Genomic DNA, 6000 nt, shown 5'->3' with positions numbered 1-6000 from the left:
GCACATGAAAAATTAGAAAATATCTGATATTAGATTTTGACACACATCAAGAATTAATGCAATATGACATAAAACCTAGACAAAGGTACAAAATATCATTCTGCAGCTTGCCAGACATAAAAGTGCCTTCACTTAGGCTCATGTTTATTTTAAGCATTTTTTAACAACAATCATTTTAGAAAAAGGTATTACAAATGCCTTACTTCTAGAAATGAAGAAATACTACTTGATAGAGAATTACTGTTTCTCTGACTTGGCCAAGCATTATCATTAGTTTTTCACCCATACTTTTCTTCTAAATTACTTTTGTTTCGGCATTCTTGCTATCTTATTGGGGTTAGGAATTCTGCAGAGTAACCTTGTTGCTGTTGCACTCAGTTTTGTGAAGATATACTACTTGATAGAGAATTACTGTTTCTCTGACTTGGCCAAGCATTATCATTAGTTTTTCACCCATACTTTTCTTCTAAATTACTTTTGTTTCGGCATTCTTGCTATCTTATTGGGGTTAGGAATTCTGCAGAGTAACCTTGTTGCTGTTGCACTCAGTTTTTGAACAAGAGTGATTTAATTTTATCTCCAGGTGTCGTTAATCCTCTTTTTTTTTATGTGTGGTTCCTTTAGTCTTAGACAGTGAAATAATGTATTTGATCTTTTGGAGAAGTCAGTCCTGTGACATATCTTACCTCTCTATGTTTGCATGACCCAAATCCTTCATAATACTCTGTTTTCATCAGGGTGCGTTAAACTTTCTACCACAAGAAACTGGGATCTTCAACATATTAACCTGAGAAACTGAAACAGATGGAAAACAAGTTTAATGCACATGAACTGTAGTTCAATCATCATTGTTAGGAATTATGAATTAAATTTGGCAGCTTTATTCAACTCTTGTAGATAAGGACAAACTCAAATCTTTGTTGGCTTCTGTATCTTGAGAGGCTCTTCTATTAAAGACTACATATATTTGTGTGAGCTATTAAATGGCAGAGAAATACTTCATATTCACCTAAGCTTTTTCTAGAGACAGCAGCTTTGTATTGCCACCCAGTAAATTTCACACTTTGCTATTCCCTACTTCTAGTCATTAACAGTAATCCTAAGGATGAATGCAAAACTAGATGAAAGTGAATTGAAGTATGTTAATAACTCATAACTATTTTTCACTGAAGAGGAGGTTTCTTCCAGAAATCCTCATGAGTAAAATAGATCCCTAAGAGAATCATAGTTAGAAAAGACTCTCCTTCCCCATTTGCTTAGAGGGAGTGATGTATGGAAAAGGGAAATTGTGCAACTACTCTTCTCAGAAGTCTGTTAAAGACACCAAATATTGTCGAAGCTTTACCTGTACCTCAAAAGTGACATTACTTATTTAAAAAATTAAATAAAAACAGATCAGTGACTGTGTGATGGTGTAGCTTTATCACCTACGAATGATGGTACAAGTGGTAGCTCTTCCCTTTTAAACGAGACGTGATAGCCATTAAAAAGCACACTTTGGTTGTTCTTCATGGGGCCAATTTCCCTGTGTCTAAAACTTTAAAATGAAATTCCACGAAGCTATGAGAGAAGGTTGTCCTACCTAAAGTGTAAGCTTGACTCACCATGGATGACAGAAATAAGTGTAATGAAAGCAATTTCAGTGTCTGCTAAGGTGTTAGGCTATAAGCTTAATTATGACAGGTGCTAATCCACAGAGAAAACAAAGGTATCTATTTTTATTGATTTTTCTTTCAAGTAGCAGGTTGTCAGCTAGTGATCACTGTGGAAACTTTGCAGGGTATTAATCACAAGTAAGCTACTGCTTCAGCCCTTAGACTGCTACAAGTCTTCTGTGCTATCTCTCCTTAGGTGTAGTGGTGGATAGATCCACATCCTCTTCCATCAGTTAAATCTCATAATTCCTGAAAGTAGTCACAGACCCAGAAGAATTAAGAAAGCCCTGAGAGGGCTCTTTTGCACAGGTAGGAAATCTCCAAACATGGCAGGCAGTCATGAGCTACAGGATGTGGTCTGGAACTGCAGCGTGAGGTAGGAATACTGCTTTGCTTCACTCTACAGCTCCGAAGTACCCAGGGAGTTACTTACAGAGAAGTACATTGGGGTGCATAATTACTTGTAGTGTTTTCATGGAATGATAGCTGTTCTCACAACAGTCCAAGTTCCTCACGTTCAATGGTTATGTGATGTTTTCTGCTTCTATTTTCTAAGAAATATTTTTCTTAGTATTGCAATTGTAAAAAACAGCTGAAACGCATGACTACAGTGTATTTGGGTGGCCTTAAAAAACCTCACTTTGAAGCAAAAAATTAAAAACATCATTTAAAGTTTCATATTTGGGAGCTTAAATTTTCTCTTTTGAATACCTGGATGTGGCCAGCACACATCACAGACCTGGGCTGGGCTTCTGGAAGGGCACAGCGCAAATGCCTTTGGTCAGTTGGCTTTCTTGGCATAGAAATGCTAATGGATTTACTCTCGTTCACAGAAAGCCGGAAAGGAAGGCTCCAGTCATTGTTGTCTGGAAAGACATTCTGTTTCATCCTGGTGGACGATATTTAAGCCTTAATTATCTTTGCCACTTCTGGGGGGTGGGGACAGAGGCCATCAATCATTAGGAAACTATCCACACCAATTCATCAGCGTATGTGACCATTCCCACTTCCACCTCAAATGCAAGGCGTGCTTTTTCTGCCAAGATTTCTCAAACATTATAGGATACATATTAAAAGGAAAAAAAAAAATCCCCTACTACAACACCCTGTTGTCCACACAGGTTCTTTTTTCGCCTGGAAAGCAGATGAAAGAGACCATGAGACACATGTGACATCTTACTGAGTAGCTTAATGTGCTACTGGCAGCCACTTGGATGCTACGGTGATAAGGGTGGCAAAAGAGCCTATATAGAAGAGATTAGCCAGGGATTTGGAAGAAAGGAAGCCAAGTGGCAATCAAACTGGCTGAAGAAAATACAGGGAGCACAGAGAGGATTGTACAAGAAGCACCTGCCTGTCAAAATGCTCTGAGTATATATTTATCTCCCTTTAACTATTTTCCATGAGTCAGACAGCACTGGTAGCTGCAAATTCAAGCACCCTCAGAATCCTTGGATATCAGCTTGGCCCTGTGATCCAATAGCAATAATTATCTGTCACTGTAAAGAGCACCTGAAAGCTGCTTTTGTATAGCTAGAACAATTTATGCTATAATAGAAAAGGAAAATTGTATCTACTACTTGAAATTGCTGGGTGAGATTTTTTATGACTACCTCTGAGATATAATAGTTCTTCCTCTCTCTCCACACCCCCCTCCTTTCTTCCTTTTCTTTTCTGGAAGATAGACCCCAAAATAATCAGGAATCTTGATTGCAATCTGCAGGACATTGTCTTCAATGATACAAAAACAGTAAACAATAAAAAGAAGACATTTATTGCACAATACTGTGCAGAAATTTATTTTAGTAAGATAAGTCAAGTAATTACCCTTTGGCTTCTATTTAATTACATGAGAAAGTTAGTACTAAATGCTGCACCTTAAGAACACTGAGTTAGGATTTTCTTGTTTATAGCCTGAAAATTTTCTCTGGGTATTGTCTGTTATATGAAAGTCACAAAAGGATCACAAAAATAAATAAATGGAGCCGCAAAATTTTTAAAAGAAAGAAAGAGTTATTTAGACTACAACAATATATGAACAGCTGAACCTTGGTCTCAAATCTGATTAGTCTTACATCAGCTTGTAAGTAATGGTTAGTTCATATTTTACTGAAATTTTTCATGCAGTGATCTTTATTTGTGGGCTATTTTGGCTCATAGGAGACTAATTTTAATCCAGCTACAAATGGACCCCATTGTCTCTATTGACACTGAGCATACCTAAAAAGCAGATGCACTCTTACCGTCTTATGTTGCAGGCTGCAATATGAGACTGCTTTTGCAAAAAGCAATCAGAGAACCAAGACATGCTATGTCTACTGTAGTTTTAATTTTAAATACTGATATAGATACCTGAAAAATTTTCTGGAAGACAAACATTTCTGATTAATAATTTAGCACAGATCTCTATTCAATCAAAAATTAAAAAAAAAAAAAAGAACTCTCCCATGGCGATGATCCCGTTCATAGATTTCTAATGAAATTTAGGAGTTGTAAGTCAGCAGACAATTCTCACTCGTCAGTGAAAGTGCCATAATTAACGCCCCAGTGTCTCTACCTCCTATAGTTGATATGAATGGAAGAGAAGATGTCAAATCATCATAAACTCTTGTAACAACAGATACGAGACACTGTCAGAACCTCAGCTAACACCTCCCTCCCTAAAACAAAACCATAAACTGGAAATGTAACTTAAGTGATGAATGTGCTCCTTGCTTTGGAAAAACAAAACAAAGAATCCTCAAAGGCTCGTAAAAGAAGAAATAAAGGGCCTTGATACAGATGGAAGGGCCTTCGAGAGGTCATTTAGTTCATCCTCAATCCCTGAGAAAGGATCAGCCATCCCTAATTCCCACATTACCTGCTCTCACAAACCTTCAGTGATGGAGACCCTGCAGGCTTACTGGACAGTCTCACTGTCTCACTGCCTCACTTAACAAGTGAAAAGTTTTCCTCACAGTTAACATGGATCTTTCTTGCTGCAACTTAAACCTATTACATCTGGTCTCTACCCATTTTGGACATGAATAATAGATTATTCCCTTTTCCTTGCAACAGCTTTTTCATATTGGAAGCCTGTTGTTACATCCCCCTCAGATTCTTCCTTTTACTAAAACAGCCTCAGCTCTTTCTCTTTTCTTATAAATAATGCCTTCTAGATCTCTAGACAAACAATTGTTGCTTTTCTTAGTGTACTCCAATTGGTCTACATCTTCCTGAGGTGCTTCTTGAAACATCAAATGGGGTGAGGTCTCACCGATGAGAAATATTACTAAAGAATTATTCCACTGGTCTGGCAAACATATTCCAGTACAATGATCTTCTGTGTACCTGCATGGCATTAAAAGGTTTGTTTGGCTTGTGATCCACAGTAATTCCCAGAGTCTCTCCTCAGAGCAACTACCTACCCAGTTGTTTCGCGTCTGTTCTTGTGAACCTGATTACTCTTACCTCTTTCATTGATGTTTTTTTAATGTCAAAGATTTCTGTTCAAACCATCTACAAATACAATTTTGAATTACAAAATGTGCTCTAACTTCCCAGATTTGTGTTGTTGGTAAATTTAATGCTTTTCATTTCATTCTCCACATCATTAGTAAAACCACTGAACATAAAAGAACTCACCTGTGACACGTCTGCTCAATTCAACTAGATGCTTCCTTCCAGTTTGACAGTGAACCCAGTGGTATTTATTCTTCAGGTACGGTTATCCAATCAGTTCTTCACTGCAGATCGTATTTCTTCACCTTTCCTATGAGAATATCATAGGAGACTTTGTTAAGAGCCTTACTAGAGCTAAGATACAGAACAGAACACAGGGTCTGTTATAAAAGGAAATCAGATTGGTTTTATCTGACTTGCTAATATGAATCCAGTTGGCTGCTACTCATCTTTTTCTTATCTTCTAGATGCTTACAAATATTTGATAACATTATTCACTTGAGGTTTTTTTTTTTTCATGGGATTGAGGTTTAGATGCCTGACCTATAATTTACTAGATTCTCTACTAAAAAAAAAAAAAAAAGCCAAGTTTCTTCTCTGTGTATATATATGTATTTAATCTTCTGTACCGTGCCTACTTTTCACCTTAAGGGTTCTGAAAGTGCTCTGGGGTCTTCTAGGATAAAGTTCATCAGGCCCAACTCATGTAACAACAGCTATCTTGCCATATTACCCTGTAAACCGTATTTTTTCTATGCTGTAGACTGAGTTCTACCCCCCATGTTTTTGTGATAATATACCTTGGAAGTGGTCCCTGTAGACAGATCACAAAGGTTTTAAAATCTGATATTGCATCTTTATGGAATACATTTGTAAGATAACCCATCTAATTTTAACCGTTTTT

This window comes from Aptenodytes forsteri, unplaced genomic scaffold (assembly GCF_000699145.1).
Source record: "Aptenodytes forsteri isolate BGI_AS27 unplaced genomic scaffold, ASM69914v1 Scaffold229, whole genome shotgun sequence".
NCBI lineage: Eukaryota > Metazoa > Chordata > Aves > Sphenisciformes > Spheniscidae > Aptenodytes > Aptenodytes forsteri.
This window is presented reverse-complemented; position numbering follows the sequence as displayed.